This window comes from Panthera onca, chromosome B1 (genome assembly GCF_046562875.1).
Source record: "Panthera onca isolate mPanOnc1 chromosome B1, mPanOnc1 haplotype 2, whole genome shotgun sequence".
NCBI lineage: Eukaryota > Metazoa > Chordata > Mammalia > Carnivora > Felidae > Panthera > Panthera onca.
Genome location: NC_138342.1, coordinates 174281576 through 174307755, shown reverse-complemented (window position 1 = coordinate 174307755; position 26180 = coordinate 174281576). Strand labels below are relative to the sequence as shown.

At 38.4% G+C, this 26180-nt stretch overlaps 1 long non-coding RNA gene across 3 annotated transcripts in view; it reads right to left on the bottom strand.

The window, feature by feature from the left end:
* The window catches only part of LOC144616106 (uncharacterized), a 237090-nt gene that overhangs the window by 17297 nt on the left and 193613 nt on the right, over window positions 1–26180 (bottom strand). For all 3 annotated transcript variants that reach the window (XR_013555027.2, XR_013555026.2, XR_013555030.2), the window contains exon 5: window positions 5416–5624. This is a non-coding gene — a long non-coding RNA (uncharacterized LOC144616106). The remainder of the gene's footprint in view (window positions 1–5415; window positions 5625–26180) is intronic.

Sequence of the window (26180 nt, the reverse complement as noted above, 5' to 3'; positions counted from 1 at the left end):
AGTTTACTACCAGCATTAAAAGTGACTTATGCACCACTATTATAGTATTTCACAATTTTCTATTTATCTATGCATTTATTCTTACCAAACAGCTTTCTGTTTTTTCATGCTTTTGTGTTCTTGTTTAGCATCCTTTCATTTCAACCCAAAGGACTTTCTTTAGCAACTTGCAAGGCAGGTCAGTGGTATGAACTCCCTCAGCTTCTATCCAGAAGGCCTTTATTTCTTCATTTTTGAAAGACAGTTTGCTGTATATTGTATTCTTGGCTGGTAGTTAATTTTTTTTTCAACACTTTAAATGTGTCATCCACTTCCCTTCTTGCCTATAATGTTTCTGCTAAGAAATCCATTGATAATCTTGTGGGAGCTTGTGTGTGATGAGTTGCTTTTCTCTTGCTGCTTTCTAGATTCTTTGTCTTTGACTTTTAACAATTTGACCATAATATGTCTTGGTGTGTGTCTCTTGAGATTTATCCTAGTTCAAGTTTTTTGAAGTCTCTTGAATTTGGATGTCTATTTCCTTCCTCAGATTGGGAAGTCTGTTGCCATTATTTATTCAAATAAGAAATTACCCTTTTTTCTTCCTCCTCTTTATACAGACTTCTATAATACTTATATTGGTTCATTTGAAAGCCCCTTAGGTTTTCTTTACTTTGCATTCTTGTTTTCTTTTTGTTCCTCTGACTCCATAATTTCAAATGACCTATCTTAAAATTGTCTGTGGCACTGCAGGTCTCCTAGTGTTGCAGGAATCTGCTGAGCTCTCCTTAGTTGTCAGTGACCCCCAGGCTTCCAAACGAGGCCAGTTCTCCATTGGTGCTCTGAGTCAGATGAGACAGAAACCAGTCCCTCAGGCAGCCCCATGGAAAGCGAGAACTTCAGACATACAGTCCACACTTGTCTCACCTCCCATGGGAAAAGCTACAGGTTGAGCATTTTCTCCTCATTGCACAATGCTGCACTGACTGGGATTAGAGCTATTGTGGATAAAATGCAATGGCTTTTCTCATTTGTTTCAGTACAACTATTCTTGGTTTTGTGATTATTTTGGTAACTATTACTTTTTAATTGGTTTCTCTGTTTTATAAAGGCTTGCTGTACCGTATTTTACTAAGTCAGTATCTCTGTGGTAGAACAAAGTTTGGAGCTTCCTATTCCACCATCTCGCTTATTCAATTCTCTGAAGAGCTGTTTTTTAGACAGTGAATATTTCTCTTCCTCAAATGGCATGACCTCACTCTGGAACCTAAGGAGTCTGCATTGCAACCCAAGTTTTAATGCTTGGGATATATTCTACAATTCATCCTGGTCTGCTATGGAGACTTACAGCAACTTTGGATAGGCCAGGTCATATGATCCAAGTAGCAGGACCAGTGTGTCAGAACCAGAACAAGATGCAGAGGCCTCCCTTGTTCTGGCCACCACCCCAAATTGGCAGATTTTCAAGTCAGTCTACAAATGTGTTGAGCAATATTCCCCACTATGTTCTCTCTGATATATGAAGAGTTTTATCAAGTATTGTGCTTATTTCTTAGTAGTAAGAAGTATAAAGCAAAATAACTTGTTTTCCTTTTTTTTTTTTTTTTAACCTTGGAGAGTGTATCCCAGAATGCCCTAGACTATTGGTTACCAAAAATTTTGAAGCTCCCTAAATATGTACAGAGTATTTCCCATTCTTTATCACTCTTGTATCCCACCGGATCTTATCCAGAATTCTTTTCACTTCCTATTCACCAGATTTAATTTTCATGATGTCATCACCATAAGAGATCAGCATGATACTCTGCAGAATGTCAAGATTATCAAGGTTTCTTATGATTTTAATAAGACAGAGCGAGGAAAGTTAGCAAAATCCTAAAACAAGACTATGTATTTGTTTTGCAGTTTATTTTAGGTGAATGAAAAGACCTTTTTTTTATGGGCAATGAAAGAGTGCATATGTTATATCAGTAAATGTATGCCAAACTTCAGAGGTCTACTCTAGTAAACATCCTACTCCTGACACATTGGCTGTGATTGAGGCTACCAATTGGTAAAGTTTATGTAGTCCATCATAATCGTCCATGTTCTGTCCTATTTTCACAAGGACCAAACTGGTCAATTCAATGAGGACGTGATGAGGACTATTGCCTCTGCATTCCTTAAGTCTTTGAGGGTGACACTAATTTCTGCCATTTTATCCTCCTGAATTCAAAGCAAGTTTTTATTCTAATAGAAAGTGTTGCTTCTTAGGGCTGTCAGCATGCTTGTTTACTCATTCATAGACATTACAAGCTTGCCTTGAACCCATTTTGAGTATTAGTGAATTCCCATGCATTGGGAGTCCCCTGAAATTGTGTACTCATGGCAAACACTATATACAATCAGTGAGAAAAACAATGGGGGTGCATGTCTCTTCTCTCTTCATTGTCCATCAAATTTACTTACAAAACCCAAATTCAAAGAATTTCAAGAAGACTGACTATGCCAGGGCATTCAACCAAGCATGGAACCCTTCTAAACATGGGGTTCTGGGAGACTGCAGAGGTTGCATGACCATGAGGTTGTCCCTGGCCACAACCTGACATAGTGGAGTTGTCAAGGGTGATTGCAGAACCTCATTTAATGGGAGGTCATACAAAATTTTCCCTAAGACCTAACCCAGTTTCCCTAAGAAGCATCACGTTACTAAAGAATATCTTTTTGCAAATTAGAAAATTCTTTAATACTTTTTTGTGCCTTTTAAAAAATAATTGCTCTGATTTAAATTCAAATGGCACGAAAATAATGTATTAGTTAATTTTGTTTGTTTATGGATATTTTGTATCTAGGAGTTTTACCAAACTTTTGGGCTGCAGCCAGATAAGAGCTATACTTGGGCTGACTCCCAGTTCCGAAGATTGTGGATCCAAGCCCAAAGTTTAAGGTCAAGGACTAGGGACTCTTTGGCTGCTTGGAACTATTAGAATAGAGAAAGAAAGGGCCCCAGTGACCTAAACATTGAAAAGAGAAATCTTAAAGCCCACTGATTTGTAGCACCTCATTTCCTACCACATTGAGCTCTCACGAGGGGAATCCATTAGATTTTAGAATAGAAGGAAATCCATCACATGTATAAGTTCTTGCTTTTAAACTTCTGGTTAAATATGAAGGAGATAATGCTTGGTAGTCAAGGGTAAAGGGAAGATTAAATGATCTAGATCGACCAAAGGGAATCTGGCCATAGAACTATGACGCAGGGAGAGTAGCAGATAATTATAAACTTGTGTGTTTTGTAAATGACTTTAGGTCTAATGCCAGGTCCATGAGTCTATGAGAGCCATACTGTCTTGTATTTTATTAGACTTTGCAACAGCAGTAATGGGTTGGGTTATTTAGCCACCTTCCCTCATTTGACATAAGACTATTAGGAAAATGACCATAACATTCCCAATATCTCTGGAAGACAAGAGAAAACTGTCACTCAATTATATGAAGGGTGAGATGACAGTTTAGGTAGATAAGAATGATTACACAGTAGGCAGAGATCTGGGCAATGAAAAAGCTGAAAGTAAATTCTAAGTTTCCTGCCCTCCAAACCATGCTCTCCATTCAAATACATTTTGGTCTGTATTTTAGGTGATTTTCTCTGTGGTCTTAAATGGGTTTTTACAAGGTCTGTGGAGTTTCTACATGCTGTTACATATGTTTTAGTAATGCTGATGTTAAGTTTTGCATGTGTTTTATTTTATTCCCCTAGTAGTCTTAAAAGTAGGACAAGAATTATTTAAAGGGGAAAAGAGATTATTATTTCAGTTTAAGAGTCTCGATGGAATGGGGAAAACTTGGAAAGTGTAAAGAGTTCTATATTCCTATTAAGTGTGATTCAAAGCCACCCTTGGTTTTACACTATCTCTATCTATAATTTTACTTCTCCCTAGCATTTTTTTCAGACTTGCACAGCAGCTAATCCTCATAAAGGAAAAGCCACACATGAAATTTAAACTCCAACACTTTCGCTAAAATTCCTGTAGGAAAACATCTTCTCCGTCTCCATGACTTTATGAAATTGACTACATGGAATATAGTCAAATTTATCCTTTCAATATCACTTTTGGAGGGAATCCAAGCATTAACTAAGAAATGTATAGAGGGGCGCCTGGGTGGCTCAGTCGGTTAAGCGTCCGACTTCAGCTCAGGTCACGATCTCACGGTCCGTGAGTTCGAGCCCCGCGTCGGGCTCTGGGCTGATGGCTCAGAGCCTGGAGCCTGCTTTCGATTCTGTGTCTCCCTCTCTCTCTGCCCCTCCCCCGTTCATGCTCTGTCTCTCTCTGTCTCAAAAATAAATAAAACGTTAAAAAAAAAATTAAAAAAAAAAAAAAAAAAAAGAAATGTATAGAAAATCAGGGGTGATTGGACATAGATTATCTGGAACATGCTTTTGTGGTCTTTAGAAGTTAACACTTCATGGAGGGAAACATTATTAGGGAAAAAAAAAAAAACCCTAACAACATGCACATCAAATTTAGCTACTTATCTAGTCTAATAAATATCAGTGTATGAGAGCCATACGACATGTACATCTGTACTTGTAAAGAATTCCAAAGAAGCCCTGTGAACAGGGCCACATTTTAAATTTTGTGCAAAAAGTCATCAGATATTAGAAGGCTTCCCGAGTTTTCTCCCCAAAATAGAAATTAAAAAATAAGAATTTTATTTGTTGTATTTTTTCTTCAAATAGAAATAAAAAATAAGAATCTTACTTTCTTCCCAAATGAGAAATAAAAACAGAAATTTTCTCCCCAGATTATTTGTTAGTAGGATGCAGAAGGGAAAGAGGAAGGCTTATGGACAAAACCCCTTTTTTGGTCTGAGTCATCAAACCCTGAAATGTTCAAGTCAAAAAGCAAGACCAGTGGATTTCACACTGTCATACTTCAGCTCTCGGGTATCTCAGAGGCCATGGTGGAGAACAAAGGAAAGACCATGGTATGGAGCGACCAGCTCATGACTCCCATTTCAGATGCCTAGGTTTTCCTGTTCATCAGTCTTACCTGGGAATCTGCATAAAATAATGTGAGAAAAAAAGAATTCTGCTGCTGAGACAAAGTTTGAAAACTACTGATATAATAAATTCTTTCATTTTTTTAGGTAAATAAATTGAGACCAAGAGAGGAAATGATGACTTTTTCTTATCCTTTGGTTGCTCATCATAGTACTATAGATAACTCTAGAAGTCTCAATGACCCACCAGCAATAGTATTTAGACCACATAAACTTGTGATGTATGAAAAGCTATAGTCCAATTTCATGTACTGCCTCCTCCTTCCTAACGTTCCATTTGCTTACATCCCCATTAGGTTACTAAAGCAGAGACTGCTAGTCACCTACCCAGGATCAAGTATCCCCCCTCTCCTTAATAACAGAACCCCGGTTTTATTGCAGAACATAACATACCCAGCTGAAGCACTGCACTTCCAAGCCTCTTTTGCAGTTAGAGGTGACTTTGACACTGAGTTCGGACTAGTGAGATGAAAGCAGAATTATGGTGTGGGACAGCTGAGAAGTCTCTTTAAAGGGAGTCAGCCCAGTGTAGACGTGGGCCTTTTTTTCCCTTCCTTCTTTCTTCTCTTGAGAGTCTGGGGTGTAAACTTGACAGCTGAAGCCTACAGTGGCAGAGCAGACACAAGAGGTATTTTGGTTTCAGATGATTTCTGGAGGCCTCCATACCGCCCTCTTTTATTTAGAAGAGTTAAATCTTTGTGTGTTTAAACCACTTAGTGACCTTCACACGTACTTTACACCTTATCTATGCTGGTGCTTTCCAGAAAACAACTGGTCTTTCTTCTTATACCCATTATAAATAAAAAGTAATTACTTCTCTGTTTCATTCTCTCGGAGTCTGGGGCCTTTTAAGATTGCTTAATAATATTTTCAATAATGACGGACAATTAAGATTTCTTCTTCCAGATAACATTTATCAAGGACATTCAGCACCTTTCTTTTTATTTTGTATTTATTATGTTCTTATTCAGTAAATATGGGCATGTCTTATATAGTCACAACAGTAATTGAAATATGTAATTAGCAAGAACGCAACTTCCCTCCAAATAAGCAAAAGAGAATTTAAAAATAGGAAAGAAATGACATAAATGGAATTGTTCAGGGGAATCATTTGAGCTACAAAAAAAATTTTTTTGAGTATAGTTGACTCACAATGTTACACAAGTTTCAGGTATACAACATAATGATTCAACTTCTGTATATATTATGTTATGCTCACCATGAATGTAGCCACCGTCTGTCACCATACAACGCTATTATGATACCACTGACTATATTTTCTATGCTATGCCTTTTATTCCTGTGGCTTATTCATTCCATAACTGGAATATATTCATATTGGAATATATGGGATATATTCCATAACTGTATATCCCATTCCCCTTCACCCATTTTGCTTATCTCCCACCTGCCCTCTCTCTGGTAAAAATCAGTTTGTTGTCTATATTTATAGGTCTGTGCTTTTTATTTATTTACTCATTTGTTGTGGGGTTTTTTTATTCCACATATGAGTGAAATCATGGTATTTGTCTTTCTCAGTCTGACTTATTTCACTTAACATAATACCCTCTATGTCCATCCATGTTGTCACATATGGCAAGAGCCATCCTTTTTTATGGCTGCATAATATTCCTGTGTGTGTGTGTGTGTGTGTGTGTGTGTGTGTGTGTCTTCCTTATCCTTTCATCTACTGATGAACACTTAGGTTGCTTCCATTATCTTGGTTATTGTAAATAATGCTGCAATAAACATAGGGGTGCATCTATCTTTTTGAATTAGTGTTTTTGTTGTCTTTGAGTAAATACCAGTAGTAGAATTACTGGATCATATGGTATTTCTATTTTTAGTCTTTTGAGGAAACTCCATACTATTTTCTACAGTGATTATACCAGTTTTCATTCCCACCAACAGTGGATGAAAGTTCCTTTTTCTCCACATCCTTGCCAACACTCTTGTTATTTCTTGTCTTTTCAATTTTAACCACATTTAGGATTTTGATTTATAGTTCAGAATTTTGAACAGAATGTAAGCTAAATGGAAAGACATTTTTATAGTAAGGGGATGTTTATTCTCCCCTTGGATTTTACCTCACAAACAGCCATTTGCTGTTTTAAAATACAGGCTACAGGAAAACCCAAGTGTTTTACTTTGAAATTATTAGAAACTTTGAAATTCTACCAAGTATTCAGGGTGGTTATTAAAAGTTATGTTTTTAGTGCTTTCAGCTACTATCTAAATTCTGAGAATAACTTGTACCTTCAAAACTTGAAATAAACATGTAGAAACTCTTAAAGACATAGGATCTGCCAATAAATACAATGCACACCAAAGACACTTCTGACTTTAGAGTCAAGACACAGGCGGTTAAAGCTAGATATACTTGTGAGAGTGTGCAGTGCAATTTCCTCATTTCTCCTTTGTGTTAGTGGGTAGAACAAAATGAGAACCTCAGTTTTCTGCTGCCTACTTTATTTTTTCCCTTATCTTAGACTATCTGCTTTTAAGCGCAAGAAGGCTATGTTGGGCACACGCCAATAGAAAATAAAGGAAAAGGAAGAAACAGATTGGACTCTAGATCCTACACTGGCTTCAGACCTTTTTGAATCTTCTGATATCCGTGGCCTTTCCTGCCTTACAAGTGTTCTGAGGGTTTAGTCAATAAAAGAAGGAAGGGAAGGTATGTTCTCAGCTATTAGTAGTTAGTCCTTTCTGAGTCTTATTTCACAGGGAACTTATCATTTTCTGAAATAAAATAGATGACCCTTATAAGGTGAGAGAATGACTTCCAGGTACCATCTTGAAGATCATGTTTTCTTTTCTAGCCTAGGAAGGGTAAGTTTTCCCACAACTTTGCTAGTGGAGGCAGTGGTAGAGGTAGATATTATAATATTTAATATTTGTTTTCCCTTTTAAGAGCCTAAATGTCCATCAACTGATGAATGGATAAAGAAATTGTGGTTTATATACACAATGGAATACTACATGGCAATGAGAAAAAATGAAATATGGCCTTTTGTAGCAACATGGATGGAACTGGAGAGTGTGATGCTAAGTGAAATAAGCCATACAGAGAAAGACAGATACCATATGGTTTCACTCTTATGTGGATCCTGAGAAACATAACAGAAACCCATGGGGGAGGGGAAGGGGAAAAAAAAAAAAAAAAAAAAAAAAAAGAGGCTAGAGTGGGAGAGAGCCAAAGCATAAGAGACTGTTAAAAACTGAGAACAAACTGAGGGTTGATGGGGGGTGGGAGGGAGGGCAGGGTGGGAGGGAGGGCAGGGTAGGTGATGGGTATTGAGGAGGGCACCTTTTGGGATGAGCACTGGGTGTTGTATGGAAACCAATTTGACAGTAAATTTCATATATTAAAAAATAAAAAAAAATAAAAAAAGAAATATGTAAGTATAAAAAAAAAAAAAAGAATTATTTATACCAAAATAAATATCTTGACCAATAACATGAATTCTAATATAAAACATTACTGAAGCTCTCTATCTTCTCCTTCTTGATCCTCATTGTTCTGTATCCTGCCTAATACCCTCACTGTTCTTATTTTTTTTATCCTTTCTTGGATTTTCATAATTTTATCACTTGTTCAGTTATCCCTAAAATGACAGATTGTTGTTGTTGTTGATCTCATTAAAATGCTGTTGAAATTAAAAAAAAAAAAAAATTTGTTTTCCCTTTTATACTCTAAGTCCCTTCAGGACAGAGAACTGACAAAATTTATCTTTGAGTACAAGGAAATATTAACCAGCACAGTGCCTGGCACCTACCTATTGTGTGTTTCCATCATGAAAATTGTGATGTTAATCCCTAGATAGGTTTTGACATTCATTTAGTCAGTTTTGTGCTAGAGTTGAGTTCTTGGTTTATGTTGTGTGTTTGATTTACCAAAGGAGACCAAGAAAAAAAAATCCATTCACCTAAAAACCAACAGCTATTCCTACTGTGTCCCAGGTATGGAAGATAAAGACTAGGCCCTTCAAAGTTCCTACAGGCTAGTAAACATGTACAGCATTTTCCACATGCACAAAATTCTGGAGGTTCTAAAGGTAACCTTTATAAAGTTATTCGTATAAAGGATATCCTTATAAACACTAAGTTGTCTCATGAGAAGAAGCAGGGGGACCAACTTTCTTAGAACAGAGGGCTCAGATTGGAGCCATAATGAGAAATAAATTAGAACTGACAAAGGGCTCCATTTGAGGAAAGGCCTTAACTATCAGCATGAGAGTTTGACCCTGTTCTGCTTAGCAACAGGGAGCCACGGAAGACTTTTAAACATGGAAGTGACAAAATGAATGTTGTATTTCAGAAACATCCTGGAGTGTAGAATGGATAAGCAGCAGAAAGTCTCTATAGTCAGATAGACTAGGTAGTTGTTAATTTCTGTCATCAGGGCCTGCATTGAATTTAAAATTGAAAAACACAAATTCATTCATTCAGAAAATATTTATTAAGCACCTTATTTGGGCTGGACCTTAAGCTAAGAATTGAGGATACACCTATGTTTCTGCCTTGTAGAACATACATACCAGTAGAAAGTAGTGGTGTGTGAATGTGTGTGTGTGTGTGTGTGTGTGTGTGTGTGTGTAAAAGAGAGAGCAGTATTTAAGAAATGGAGAATGACATAAGGAAAGCAAATTTGGTACAGAAGATGTAAACCTTATCAAAAACATGCTTAACCTCCCTCACCTGAAATCAGAGAAGCGGGTATTAAAACCATAATGAAATAACAGACTGGCAATATCTTTAATAGGTTGACAAATAGCAGATGTTAGTAAAGATATGAAATGATGGAAACTGGAATGCATATATGAGTGTATATTAGTATGTATTGTATAATATATGAGTATGAGTATATATGAGAATATATTAGTATAAACACCATCATGAACAATTTGACAATGTCTTATAAAGTTGAAAGTATACATTCTTTAACAAAGATGAAATCCACCAACATATCTGTTGATAAAAGAATGGAAGAATAAATGAAATACTAATCACAAATGAAAACTAATGGACTGAAACTATATCTATCAATGTGCAGGAATCTTTATATATGATGTTGAGTGGAAAAAGCAAATTACAGAAAAATATGAGCAAAAAATCATTTATATGAAGTTTATAAACATTCAAGTTAATAGTATATACTAATTTTACTCAAAGAAATGCTTGAGGATAAAAAGCATGTAATTTAGGACAGAGATACTTTCAGAGGCCTGGGGAGATAAGACTGGGGGTAATACAGACAGACTTTAATTTTATGCATCATTTTTTATTTCTTATATTGGATAACAGACTAAGAATTCAGTGTATTTTTGTTCATTGTATTATATATCTTTCTTTATATCTTAAATGATTCCTAATAAACTTTAAAAAGCCTTACTCATAATATGATATGCACATCACAGACATCCTGCAGCAGCCTAATGGTAAGGGACTGGCTGGTAATATACTGGTTTTCAGGAAATTTCTGACAATGACAAATTTCTACAATGACAAATTTCCCTATTACTTAAGAATAATGACTATTGACTGGGCACTCTGAAGTTTCCAGGGAATTAACTAGAGCTACCAAGCACTGTCCCTCTGGAAGATGATGCTTTCTTATGTAAGAATGTATTTGAGAAGTGTCTTAGAAATGGTCTATTTCTTTCTTTCTTTTTTCTAACATTTATTTATTTTTGACAGAGAGAGACAGAGCATGAACAGGACGGCCAGAGAGAGAAGGAGACACAGAATCCAAAGCAGGCTCCAGGCTCTGAGCTATCAGCACAGAGTCCGGCATAGGGCTTGAACCCGTGAACTGTGAGATCATGACCTGAGCTGAAGTTGGACATTTAACCGACTGAGCCACCCAAGAAACTCTGAAATGGTCTATTGCTTGACCACATCCATATAATCAAACATACCTAGGCAAAATATTGACTTTGATGATGCAAGCTAATGTTCTGCCTATAAACTGGCAAAGGTATTGCTAAGCCTATTTAAGGACTTAACTAACATAGGTTCAATTTTCCTATTTCCTGACAAAATAACGATGATGGATGGGTCTGAGTCTTCCCTAGAGTGGCCCAGAGTCTCTGGAGATGGAGCTTTCACTATAAGGAATGTTCTTCCCTGCCCCACTCCAAGGTCAATACAAAATCCAGCCTTGGATTTCGCATTAGGTGGCTCCTGGCTGCCTGTTTCAGGCTGTCAGTCTCCCCTTTGTATACAATATGGCTGAGTTGTCTTCTGGGTGGTGTCTCCCTCTAAAGACAGAGTCAGGTTTCTCATTAGTTTGCAAAATAGCTTACTGCACTAACTGTATTCTCAGCTGAAATTCCCAACACTGGATGAGTCACTCTGAAGATCCTGTTGAAGCCAGTTTGAGCAGCTTTCTCATGTTTACAGCACAGAAAAATCAAAAGCGTAACATTTGGAGTATGACCTGCACTTTAGATGCATCCACTTGGACCGATGGGTACTTGACCAGCCAAGGGTTTATTGGACTGCTCTCTTCTTTTAATTATAAACTATTGAAATCCACCCAAGAGTTCTGACTGAAATCCGGTGACTGGAGTTATAATAAAATCAGAATTTCTGCGTTTTTCTGGGAGGGAGGCAAGGCAGGGATGTTAGAGCCACTCAATAAGCACTAAATAAATCATGTTCCCTTGCTCTGGTGCGAAGGGACCTAGCACTTCCTCTGTTAGGCCCAGCTGATCGACCTCTATAAAAATCTTAGCAGGCACTTGTGTCCCAGCAGGAGCTGTACTGGGATGAAATCATGGAGTGCCTGAGGACAGCGCCCCCCCTCCCCATTCCCATGGCAACTGTCAATCTCAAAGGAACAGAAGAGATGTCTTAGGTTTGGGATTTCTTTTGGAATGCTCTCTGGGATGGAAGTGCCTTATTAAATTTCAAAGATTCAAGACTCAGGGGAAAAGATCTGCTCTTCTATTGTGATGGTAGGGAAGTGCGCCATTTTCTTTTTATTGGGAAAAAAACCTTGGCCAGTTGATGGAAATTATAGGTTGGCATATTTGCTCAAAATAATACAGAGTTATTTACAGAAGTAGTACCGCTTGGTAATCGGGTGGCCTATCTCAGAAATTCAAGCATTCTCTGACATTGTAATAATGCAAGCAGAGGACAGATGTCTAATAATCAAAGATGATATAAGCAAACAAAACAAACAAACTACTGAACTGAATGAGGTCCTTGAGAACACTGAGATCATGTTAAACATAAAGCTTGAGTTGAATCTACTGGGATTCATGACTTATGAAAATATCCCTTCATGCTTACAGATCTCTAAAAGGAATAAACTGAATATGCAGAAAATTTAGAGAACCAAAAGAAATAACATAGGGTAGGTAGAAATGCAGGGAACATTGGAAAGAGGTTCTGTGATATCTGGTTTTGTCTTTGTTACTAGGTGGCTGAGTAAACTTGGACTAGTCATTTGAACATTCTTTTTTCTTAATGTTTACTTACTTATTTTGAGAGAGAGAGAGAACGAGTGGCGAGGAGGGCAGAGAGCGCAAAAGAGAATCCAAAGCAGTCTCCATGCTCACCGTGAAGCCCAACCTGGGGCTCAATCTCACAAACCGTGAGATCATGACCTGACCCAAATCAAGGGTCACATGCTTAACCAACTGAACCACCCAGATGCCCTTGAACATTCTTAAGCCTAGGTTTCCTCATGTGGGTACAACGAGGAAACTGGACTAGAGGTTTTCAAATACCTGTCCTTACTCTCAGAACCTAGGACTTACATCCTTGACAGGACTGAGAGGAGAGAGCTACAGAGCCATGTCAGGAAGAGAAATTCAGCATTACTGATTTCTGAAGACAGGCCTCAACTAGAGAAGGTATCAGGTGGAAGGAAATGATAAAGTGATGAATTTCTCCTCTAAAAACAGAGAAACTTGATGACCACTCCAGAACTTTGACTTCTTGATGTACGCCTTTTCAAACAAAGAAAGAAACACTTAAATGCCAGTTAGTTCTGTCTTCGTGTATTTTCTCTTCTGTTGTATTCTTTAAATTTTTTTAACGTTTACTTATTTTTGACAGACAGAGTAAGACAGCACATGAACGGGGGAGGGGCAGACAGAGAGGGAGACACAGAATCCGAAGCAAGCTCCAGGCTCTGAGCTGTCAGCACAGAGCCCGACACTGGACCTGAACTCACAAACTGTGAGATCATGACCTGAGCTGAAGTCAGAAGCTTAAAGGTATGAGCCACTCAGGTGCCCCTCTTCCACTGTATTCTTGAAAGAAACTTAATATTTTTCTAGAGAAGGATAAGGTATAGATCCATACATGAATAACCGTCAGTGAAATCCTTTCCCATTTTTATTTTAGCCCATATAACACAGAACAGATCGGGACATGGCATTCTGAAAATAAGTCGTTCTCCGATTGATTCTGATAGTCTCTCCTTATGTCTTCATAGTCCATTATAACAACACAAGAGCAGAGAATTGCTGATACCAGTTAAGGAGGGGTTGGGAGGTCTGGTGCTGTGTGTAGGTGACTGAACCCTCCTTCAGAAGGGAGCTAAACGTCACCTTTCATGCTTTACTCCAAAGAGCAGAGGACTGCGTCTGATCTCCTAGTCCATAGATCTAACAGAGGCATGCTCACTGAGTTTAATAACCTCTCCAGGAAGGAGCTGTAGTAAAAGAATAAAATGTTTCTGCCAATGCTACAATTTTCAATGTCACAAAATCCCAGAGGTCTTCCAGGTTCAGAAAGGGTCACATTGTAGTCAAATGGAATAAATATGAAATTGGCTTCATTTCAGATCGTGTAAACGTATGATAAGAAATTCAAAGATGAAATGTATGAAGCATATTGGATGAATGACAGTTTTATATTTCTAGTACATTCGATACATTTTGTCTTTACTGAACTTACCACATGTGGTATCTGGACTGGAAAATGGAGCCAATTTGGTACTGTCATTTGTATTTTATAATTAGGAATGGCGTGTAATATATGGACATTTGTGCCTTTTGTTTAAGAGTCTATAATTTTGAGCCAAACAAAACCCTCAATTAGTACAGACTTAAGTCAGCAGCTTGTGAGCTAAGGAGGAAAAACTCAATGTCAAATGCCATTTCTTAATTTAACAAACATGAAATGTTTCTGCCCCGCAAGCTGTGATCTCTGGGATTTCCTGGTGTTTACATTTCACCTCGGTAAATCCCCATACTCCACATGAAAATTAGCATTACCTTTAATATTTCCAATATGATAACCTTCTCTCTGCCAAATCCAATTAGCTTTAGAACTCCAAATTTCTTCTCACATAAAAATCTTCGAAGTAATAGGGAAAAACTTGTAAATGACTGAGCCACAAACACATACTGTTTGTCTTTTATAATAAGTTTACTAGAGCAAATATTGTAGGAAAAATCTTTAAAATAATTTAACTCTTAAAAAAACAAGTTTGTTGCCATACATTTTTTAGTTTAGGAAAGACTATACAGCTCAAAATCCTTTTCTTTTTCTTTATTTAGCGATGTGGCCTCACTGTATGTATTCGTCTTTAAGATGCTCTTCGTTCTTTTTCCTCTCTTCCATTTTTTAAACTTGCATTTTTCGCTTCCTACTGAGACTTTCACTCTCCTCATCATTAGGAAATAGGAGAAATTTCATTCACTGAAGGTTGATCTCCAGCAAGGAGGAGCAAAAAGAATGTTCTCCTCCATTCTCCTCCAGCAACGAGGAACAAAAAGAATGTTCCTCGAATTTCTGGAGAGATTAGAGAATGGGTTATTTTTCAGTAATTGGAGATTCCTTTTATAGGTCATCAGAAAACAAGACAAAGCAAATAAACACTAACAATATTGCTAAGTGACCCAATCTAAGTTCCACAAACTTAGAGTTTCTTGTTTCTTTGTGTTTTAAGGAGCCCAGCCTCTCCAACATGCATATGCCTACCTACCGTCCTTCAATCTCTCAATCTGTAAGCATCTAGTGCCTTATGCTCTCTTGTAAGCCTGAACAAAAACCTAAAATTGTATTTTGGATTCATGCCAGGGTTGAAATGATAACAACACAAACCATTCACTATCTGGGAGTCAACTTGTATTTAATGTGGAGACAAGTTATATGTTAAAGGAATGACTTTTTCTAAGAAGATCTAATACACCTATGGGTAGGGTCATATGTCAAAGCATTGAGCCTTCTCGTTCCTTTCTCTGCCAATTTTAAAAGCCACCTATGCACGAGACCAAACACTTTTTTCTACACAAAGACGTGGTAAACATTCAGAGAAGGTTCAAGGTCTGACCATTTACTCACAGTCATGCATTGATTCTACCAGGTAGGAAGGAGTGAGAAGTTGAAAAAAGTAGAATATTTGGAAGGGCAGGAAGAAGTCCCCTTGGCACAGTAGGATTCAACGACCCTTCCAATCAGTAGAGTAAAAACATCTAGTTTAGGTTGCAAACTACCATCCTCTGGAGTGTCTTCTGATGCTAGTAATGTGATTCTTTCATGGTTTGTAAAAAGGTACCCTAAAGTTAGTTTCGGAAGAAAGAGAATGGACTCTCCATCATCTACTTATCACACTCCGTTTCCACTTAGGGTTGGAAGCCCCTGGAGTGACCAGCCTGGAAAGTGAGGACTCATGTTAACAATTTCATAGGGTTAGCCACTACTACATTCTGTCTCCTTTGCCTTAACATTCCATTTAAAATCTCCTAATGGTTCCATTAATTGAGACTTAATGATTCTATTATAAATGACAAAGGATGGACACTTGTTGGGTTTTCTAAAAAGACTGAACAGGGAAGATCTGTTGATTCTTTGGCAATTCCTGGAGGAAACTACTTCCTGTACCTCAACCCACTGTCAAGGCCCAAGTAAATGGAGAGACATTTTAGGCCTGTCCTGATCTTAGTTAATCTGATGTGCTCTGTGGTCACTGCTGTGTAAATGGCCTGAGGTTTAGAGGCAGAGCTACCCCATAAATCCTGCTCTCAGAAGCAGATAACGAAGATACTGTCCTTTGTGGCTTCATATCAAGTGGGAAACCATGCCAGAGAGATCAGGCCAGGGGAGGTTGGCCACTGGGAAGAACAGAAAGAAGGAATGCTTGTCACTTGATCCCTCATGGAGAAGGGGCCAAGGACACAGGCTTTCCATCACTAAGAAACTAGGCCAGTAAAAGACCAGGTTGTTTTGGAGTGGTTAACCTCATGGAACAAGGAAATTTTCCAGGAGTCCAGGAGAAGAAGATGAAAGTATCACACTGGAGTTTCCCAACATGACTGAGGTTTCCGTCAACGTAAACGGCATTCCTAGAATCCCCCCAGCACAGCTTCCGAATTTGACCTTTTGTGATTTGCAGCCTTAAAGCCACAAAACCAAACTACAGTCCTTATAATACTTTGGTGCAAGAGGTCAGGAGAATTTTTATCCTTAAGGCTAATTTGCTGGATTTTGCTGGCCTAGCATTATCCATAAACTATCTGGAAAACATTTTTGATCACTCTTAATTTACTGTAAAGGTCTGGGGCTAAACCAACAGAAACTGCTCTTTGGGGGATCATTTCATGCATTGGAGCCTGGAAAATTAAGAATCTGTTTAAATTAAAGTTAGTAAAACAAAGAGTCTAAAAGCAGTGGCTCTCAGGATCTTCCACGGTCTTATAATCTTCAGGCTGATGCAGAATTCAAATCATTATTGCATATTTAATGTGCAAGTGTGAATCTACACTTAAATCTTACCCAAACTTTTCAGAGAATTATCTGATGTTCACCAACCTACCCTTCAGGGTTCAGCCTCGTCCATCAAACCCTACCGTATAATCTTGCCACTCTAGCTCTTTTAAGTAGAAAAGGGTTTAGAAGCAGAGATTTGGTGCTCACAGAATTGTTCCAAGGATGAGCAGCATGGGCTTTAGGCTAAGCATCTAGGAGCACCTCTAACGACAACTCCTCACTGGCCCTTCAGAGGAAAAATCGCTAACACATTCACAACACAGGCCCCCCCCGGGGAATTACGAGGCACAATACCTATCTGCAGAGCTGGAATTCAGATCTTTGGCAGACATTGCTATCACCTCCTTAGCTGTCTTTCCATGCCCACAAAATTAGTGACTGGACACTGCAAGGTGGCTACAGAAAAACCCATCTCCACCAACTGGCTTCTAACCAAAAGAAATGTGACAGCAATCTGAAGACTGCTATTGAACTTCTGCCTTCCAAATCTCATGTAATTCCTCTCATTGAGGGAATCTAATTTGCATCCAGCACTCTGGTTTGAAAAGGGTCTTAAAAATGTAGTTTCTAACCTTGTACGCTCTGTGGCACAGAAAAGCAACCTAGAAGTAATTTAGGACAGATGATGGTCATCAATTCAACACAGCAACCATAAACATTACTATTTTTACTCATTACTAATTACTATTAATTAGTGTTTCCTACTCTCACACTGTTTTAAAAAAACATTTGGGGGGGGGGGTGGTGCCTGGGTAGCTCAGTCGGTTAAGCGTCTGATTTTAGTTCAGGCCGTGATCCCACGGTTCATGGGTTTGAGCCCCGCATCAGGCTCTGTGCTAGTAGCTTGGAGCCTGGAACCTGCTTCAGTTTCTGTGTCTCCCTCTCCCTTTGCTACTACCCCTCTTGCACTCTGTCTCTCTGTCTCTTTCTAAAAAATAAATAAACATTAAAAAAATTCTAAAAAGTATTTTGAGAATAAGGCCATATTTCCAACTTCTAAATGCCTTGACATACCTAGAAAAAATTCATGTGCAGTAAATATTTATGGGTTTATTGCTTTGCCAAATAACCCTTTTTCCCCTTAAAAACATTCCTTTGAATGTGTTTGTTAAGATATTGAATGACTTTCCTTTCTTAATAAATGGAGTATTTTCCGCATACTTTATTTAATTTACTTTTTTGGTGTATGAGCCTCTTGCAGTAATGTGAGGTCATGAGTCTGAACATTTATGATCATTGTACAGAAAGGATGAGAGAAAGAGGCAGTAGAAGGCAGACTATCTCCAGCGTGATGTGCACGGACTCCAAACCATGGTTATTTCAGGAAAGGCACATTGATTTGAATTGTCTTGGCATATTTCATCTTTCTGCTAAAAGCTGAATGCATAAAAAAAATCTGAGTATTTCATTTGAATGAATATAATGCTGGCTAATCTAAACTTAAGTTCAACAGCCTGATATCCACATATTAAACTTCTATTTCAGTATTAATTATCTGTCTAGCAAGAATTTTCCCAAAATCTTTTCTTGCAGAGGTAAGTAGGTTGCCTACAGTGGCTGTTGGAAGAAGTTCATGAACCAAAAAGTCCAAGTACTATAGAAAAATTATAGTGTTAAAAGTTTTAAATTGAGGAGTCTCAACTATCCTAATTGATGTTATCCTACCCTGAATCCTGGGGACATATAGTGACTTGCCTTGGGTTACATACCTGGTTAAATGAAAAAAACCCAGAACCATTAACCTGTGTCTTCTGATTAGCTCAGGACTCTTTTCACCACACAGTGGCTTATGTACCTGTTTTTAACAGAATTGGATTTTTATTCCCAGAAAAAAGAAGGTTAAAGTCTACATTTATATACTAACCTTTGGAAGATTCAAGAATCTCCAAATCCATTGTCATACATATGAAGAGGTTAGCCTTTTTTTTCTTGGGATATTCCATACCCCACCCCACCCCCAAAACACACATTCCTATCTGGTTGAAGTGGTAATTTCAATATAGACATTAGCAAAGGTGTGAGAGATAACAGAAAGGGGAACGCTCAAAGTCCCTTCAGCAGCAAAATTCTATGAATTCTAGTGTGTTCACATAATGACACTCTCAACAAACAGGTACTTGTAGCCACATAATGGATTTCTAGCATTCACTTTGACTTAAAAATTGGGATCCTTTTGGTGAACTCAGTTCAGTGCATGGTGACATGGACCCTCTAGAAGGGTTATCAGCACTGTCCACGCTGATGAGGGGACTGGGGAAATGAGTGTCTTAAATATCAAGCATCGGTAGTAAATATCAGGCTAGCATAACAAATCATTTTCTGGAATTGAAAGATCATAGACTCAGCTCTTCCGGGAAGAAAGAATATACAGGAGATTTGGGGAGGGGCATGGGTGAAAGAGCCGACAAGTCAGTTAGTGGGAAACTTCCCAGGAGCAGCCAAATGAGATCTTCTATTATCATCCTTCTAGTTCTTGGTGAGGCTTTTAATCTTATTTTCACTGAATTTAGTAATCATTCATATCTGCAAAGATAGAGTCCATACTGATCAATGAAACAAAGAACAATAATTAGATGATCCAATGACCTATAGAAAAGCAATTCCCCCCAAATGCCTTCTCTGCTCTCTCTCAGCATAATGTCTGAAATAATGAATGTTAGCAGCATAATAAGGTCCTTCCTTCTCTCTCATGAGAAAATCTGATAGCAAATATATGTTGTAAACCACTGTGCTTACTAAACAGTATAAGTAAAAGTCATTAAGAAAATGCCAATTGTTATGCCTTTATCAATTTAAGCTAATTTCCAGGGTTCAAAAGACTAGTCGTCCATAATGAAAAAATACTACCAATCTCTTAAAAAAAATTTTTTTTACAATGTTTTATTTTTGAGAGAGAGACAGAGCATGAGCAGAGGAGGGGCAGAGAGAGACACACACAAAGAAACCAAAGCAGGCTCCAGGCTCTGAGCTATCAGCACAGAGCACCACGTGAGGCTCGAACTCACAGACCACAAGATCATGACCTGAGCAGAAGATGGATGCTTAACCAACTGAGCTACCCAGGCGCCCCTCTACCAATCTCTTTTTAAAAGACTTATTAAGCATGAGATCTTTACTGGTCGGTGTTAACTTCTACAGTTAAACACTCACTACCCCATCAGGAGAGAAATAAATGGTGGCTAGTTAGAAATCTGATATTCATGGGATGGTACAAGAAGAAAAGTGTCCAACACCCATTAACCAGGAAAGTTCCTGGGAAGGAGACCTTATCTACATCAATAAATAGTATGGAGGTGGGGAATATTGAGGATTTCTGCAAAGGAAAGGCTATTTTAAAAACACACTGTACCCTAAAAGTGGAATGCTATTTTCAACAACTTTCTGGGGAGGAGAAACAATTGTCCTGAAAACACAGAAATTACATCATCGATTGAATTAATAGCAATTGAGCATTACTGTGTTAAGAACTTTACACAGAGTATTTCATCCAATCCTTACACCAAATCCAGGAGATCAGTACTGATAATAATAAAATGCACTGCTTGCTTAATATTTATAATGTGCTGGGCATTACTCTAATTATTTTATATAAATTCACTCTTTGAGCCCTCATAACAACCCTGTGATGTAGGCAGTCATTTATCCCCATTTTATAGAGGAAAAAATGAACCACGGAGGCATTAAACAACTTATCCAAAATATCATGCCACCAAGTGGAAGAGACAGGATTTGAACCCTAATATATCTGTGGTGATTGGATTTTCCCCCTTTTTTCCCAAACATGGATATTTATCACATCTTCATGCATTCATCTATTTAACCGATATTTGTTGAAGGCCAGTTGGACAAGCACTGGAACTGGGAAAACCTCAGTGACCAAAACTGTCCCTGTACTTATGGAGTTGTCATTCTAGCTACATCTTACTGTGCCTCATCTGAGTAAAGACTGGAATGCAGGGGACGGGGTGGCGGGGAGGATGTTAATCATGTAGAAATATACAGAAAGTGTCGTCAAGTGAAGAGACCATTTTTACAGTCCTAGAGTAGAAGCCTGTGCTTCAGGAAGAAAATTCTGAGTGGAAGGGACAGCTTTAGCAAGTATGAGTGAAAAGGAGGACAGGGGTGCCTGGGTGGCTCAGTCGGTTAAGCATCCCACTTCCACTCAGGTCATGATCTCTCGGTTTGTGAGTTCGAGCCCTGCATCAGGCTCTGAGCTGACAGCTCAGAGCCTAGAGCCTGCTTCAGATTCTGTGTCTCCCTCTCTCTCTGTCCCCACCCCCCATTTGCACTCTGTTTCTCTCTCTCAAAAATAAAAAATAAACATTAAAGAAAAAAAAGAAAAGGAGGACAGATAGCTGGAGTGGAGAAACAGGGCAGGGTGGTCACAGAGGCCAGATCATTCGAGCAAGCAGGTCGGTTTCACTCTGAGTAAAACGGGAAGCCATTGCAGGGTTTTGAACAAAAAAAAAATGACATGATCATTTCCTAAAACAATCAGTCTGAGGGCAGCTGGGTGGCTCAGTTAGTTAAGCATCTGACTCTTGATCTTGGCTCAGGTCATGATCTCACAGTTTGTGGGTTCAAGCCCTACGTTGGGATCTATGCTGACAGTGTGGAGCTTGCTTGGGATTCTCTCTCTCTCCCCCTCCCTCTGCCCCCCCCCAAATTAATACATAAATTTAAAAATAATTTTAAAAAATAAAGAAAAACAGTCAGTCTGCTGAATTGAGAACAGACTGTAGAGGGACAAGGGTAGAAGAAGCACGTTCTTGACAAACTGATATGGGAAAGGGTTGTGGCGGACTAGGGATGGGAGGGGAGGTCAGGAACTCAGCTTTGGATATCCTGACTCCAGGATGCTTCCTAGACTTCTGAGTGGAAGTGATGAGTAGGCAGTGGATAGGACTTTGGGAGAGAGATCTCGGCTAAAGACATAGCATTTGGAGTTGGCAGCACCTACCTGGAACTGAAAACCAAGTGGATTGGGGAAATTAATAAGCTACTGGAGGGAAGGCCTGAGGACTAACTCTGGGCACTCCATCATCAGGAGGAAGAACCAGCAAAGGAAACTGAGAAGGAAAGGACAAAGCAGTGACGCAAGAAAAAATAAATGGGAGTTTGGTGCTCTGCAGGCCAGTAGAAAACATACGTCAAAGGGGATTTTCTTTTCCTTTGTAACTAACCCCTTGGTAAACAGGTCTTACTCACTGTTTGATTGCTTTTTATTCATAACTGATAGCTATCATTGCCATTATGGTTGCGCTCACTCCTGAACCTGCAGCCAGCGTGGGGCTGGCTGGTGCAGGATGACGGAGGCTTGGCTGATTCAGCTCTGCTCCACACAGTCTTTCATGATCCATAGGGCTAGGACAGACTCGTTCCCATAGCAACAGGCAGGGATCCCAGAAAGAGCGAGCAAGTCACAGAGCAAGTCACAAGGTAAACCTCTATTCAAGGTATAGAAAGTAGAGTCTGTCTCTTGATGAGATAAACTACAAATCACATGGCAAAGGGCATGGATAGAGAGGACTGAACATTTGGGGGTAGTTTGCAATCCCTACTCCTTACCACTCTGAAGCCCCAGGCTCTGCAAGAAACTCCCTGCACAATCCTAGGAACCATACTGTGACGGTGATGCCCTCCCTGTCAAGACTGCCTTCCGCGTCTTCTGTGCCTTTCTAGATCCAAGCCTTTCTCTTAATTTTTTGAGAGACAGAGCATGAGCAGGGAAGGGGGAGGGAGAGGGAGACACAGAATCCGAAGCAGGCTCCAGGCTCTGAGCTGTCAGCACAGAGTCTAATGCAGCCCTTGAACTCACGAACCGCAAGATCATGACCTGAGCTGAAGTCGGACGCTCAACCAACTGAGCCACCCAGCACCCCTAAGCCTTTCTCTTAAGTCAGCTCAGCCTCCCTCACCTTCTTTTCAGACCATTCTTGTCGATACTCCCCTCTCCCTCCCTCAGTTCCTACAGCCCTTGAAACTAGAGGCCCAGACAATATGTTAAAGAGACCAAGTGGGAGCCTGGCATACAGCAAGCACCCAGTGAGTGGTAGTGATTGCCATTATTCTTCTTTAACACATATAAATCATCTGAAAATGTCCTCTAATTATTTTTCAACAGTCATCTTATCAGTCTCCCTAAGTAGGCCATACTCTCCTCTAATTGAAGGGAAATGTCTTATACATCGTTGTGTCCTAACAGTGATCGGCACAGTGGGAGGCACATGGTAAGTACTCAGTAAAGCCTTGTTAATTGTTAAGGGTTGATTTAAAGTCTAAGGAGATTCTCATGATGTGGAGATTATCACGTAGTTAAAATGTCACGAAGCGACATTAATTCTGGACATGCTAAGAAAGACATGTATGGTAGAGAGAATTCAATTATTAGCAAAAGGATTATTCTCTCTAAGGAAATTATCTATTTTCTCATCCTTTCACATCACTTTTACTGGCTCACTAGTTGGTATTAAAGGTGTGAAGTTAGGAGTTCAGGAAGCCTGATAAAAACAGGTATTAATCATTTTTAAGCATGCCTTATATTTTCAACAAATACACTGTCACATCCATTGGGTAGGGTACTCTTCTCTGGAACTTCAAAACGGATCCTCCCCTTGCTCGTAAGCTTGAAAGAAAAGGGTAAAATGCAGGCTCTCTCAAAATCGAGTGAGGGCCAGTGAAAGAAGAAAAAACCAACAGGCAACAGAAGGAAAATGTTAGCAAATAGGCTAAAAACTGCAATAATCATAGTGCCTGACTGATTTTTGTGTTCTACAGCTGTGTTTGAACCATGGACTACATTATCCTGGTATCCGCTGTCACAATTTAAGAGAAAAAAAATTAGTGGAGTATTACTTTGGGGTGGGTGGTAGGTTAGTAGAGGTCAAGTGAAGAATTTCCACAGACCCAGATTTTCTTAGTTCTTTGTGGTATTAAATTCTCCCTAAATAACATGACTGTCATGGATTTCAACATGCTCTTTTAAGAAATCAAATCAAATCAGTGTCAGATAGTCTCAACTGAATAAAGTCACAGTGAAACTTCTGCTATCTAGCAATCTAGTAACTTCTCCAAACATCACATTAAACTTGGTCTCAAAGTTACAAATATGTGGTTTATTAACTTTTTTGTGTGCAGTAGAATCTAAAATAAAATTAGAATGCCAAGTATAGAAGTTGAGACATTAGAGGCATCAAGGCATTTTTTTATTTTTGCATATTTCTACAGGTTTTGATTTTCTATATTTTTTAAAGGTCTGAACATCTAGTCATTCTGTAGACACACAATTGTGTTGACTGTTGCTGAACATGACAGTTGTGTTTTTGAGATTATAGAAGCGTTTAAATTGTGCAGGAATACATCTGGAGACTGAAACTATGCAATGAAAAGAATGAATTCTAGTAGCTTACCATGAAATATGTATTTTGTGGCCAATTGATCAATCCTCCTCATCCCCGTCCACTTTTCCCATGTTCTCCTGCCACACTTTGAACTCAGGAAGTATATCCTGATGCCAAGACAGGTTATATGTCCACATTCTGGGCTGCTTTTCCTATCTCCACCCTCTTCCTCTTCCAAATTATTCCTCTCACTACCAAATTAATCTCCGCCAAGTAACAGATGCATCATATTAGCCCCTTGCATAAAACCCTTCACTGGTTCGATTAGACCTTGAGAATAAAATCCAAGAACCTTATCTTGGTACTCAAGATCTCCAAGTGCTATTTTCATAGCACAACTCAAATCCTCACAAAAACGACTTCCTCTGACCGATGGGACAGAAACCGGCATGCAGCTACCCAACAGCACTTTTCCTCCTCTTCCTTTTAATGGAAACCTAATTTTTCATAATGGCACTATATCCAGTGTAAAAAAAAAAAAAAAAAGAAACCTTTCCCAATCTTGTAGTGATTTTGTTCTTTCCTATAAGAGGGTAAGTGCATGTTTCTTAATAGGTCACTGGGCAAAAATTTTTAAAAGGAGACAAACAGACATGTTTGCTTTTCCCCCAGTGTTCTTTTCCAAACAACACTGTGCCAAGCCAGTTTGTACGTGAGCATTTGTGAACGTTCTTAATTATTTTCTTAAGATATATCCATGGGGGAAATATTTCTTGAAGCATATCGAAATTCAAGTTAATTACCTTTCAAAAAAGTACCAATTTATACCTCCTCTTACATTGTATGACGTCAATTCTACATAACTTTGCAAATGTTGGCTATTTTTCTTTTATGTCTTTTCCAATTCTTGTCCTTTTTTGCAAGGTTTGACTGTGATCAAATTTATATTGTAAAAGTATCTCCAAACTTTAAAAATGTATTTTTTGCAATGTAAGAGTCCTAATTACCAATCATAAAGTCCATCCCAAATACATAATTTGTCTTCACGAAGAAACCATAAAAATTCATTTAATTCCCTCATTTACCAGCAAATACTAAGTGACTACTAATTATTCTTAGTTGTTGTGACAATACTTGTATTTTCCCTTCATTTGGGAAAAATATTTTTGCCATGTAGAATTATTCCACTCCTTTGTTGTCCCATTGTCTTCTGGCTTCTCCGTTTCTGTTAAGAAGTCAACTAAACATCTTACTGCTGCTTCCCTGATAATGTATCTTTATTTTCTGGCTGCTTTTATATTTCCCTTTTAGTCTTTGTTTCTCAGCTGTTTGACTATACTGTGTGGTTTTATCTGTATTAACTTGATATTCAGTGAGCTTCATAAATCTGTGATTTGATTTTTTAATCAGTGTTGGAAAAGCCGTGACTTATTTCTTCAAATTTTATTTCTGCACAACTTTCCCTCTTTTCTGTTAGAATTCCTAATACACATATATCTACACATAGAATTCCTACTACACAAGCTCTCTGATAGCATCCTGTATGTCTCTTATGCTTTGTTCTCTTGTTGCAGTTAAAGTCTTTTTTCATTGTGTACTTCAACTTACATTTTTCTATTATCCTATCTTCCAGTTTACTGATCCTTGCTTCTGCTAAGTCTAGTCCATTATTATACCCATCCAGTGTGTTCTTAATTTTGGATATTATGTTCTGAGTTATACAGTGTATATTTAGTTCTTTTTTGGAGATCTTAAATGTCTTAACATATTTGTAATAGTATTTTTAAGATTTTGTCTCCCAATTCTGAAATCTGGGTCATTTGTGGGTCTGCTTCTACTTGCTAATTATTCTTTTGAGCACGTGTCATATTTTCCTGCTTCACATTTTCTTATTGTTGTTACTGTATGCCAAAAAATATGTATATAATAAAATTCTAAGTCCTAAAGATGATGTTCTTTTCCCTCAAAAAAAATACATTTTCTTTCTTTTCAGGAGTTGATCAGTTATGCCAATCAGAATTTTAGCTGAATCAGAACCAGACTGCAGTTTTCATTAATTTTAGTTTACTTTTGGTTTAAGAG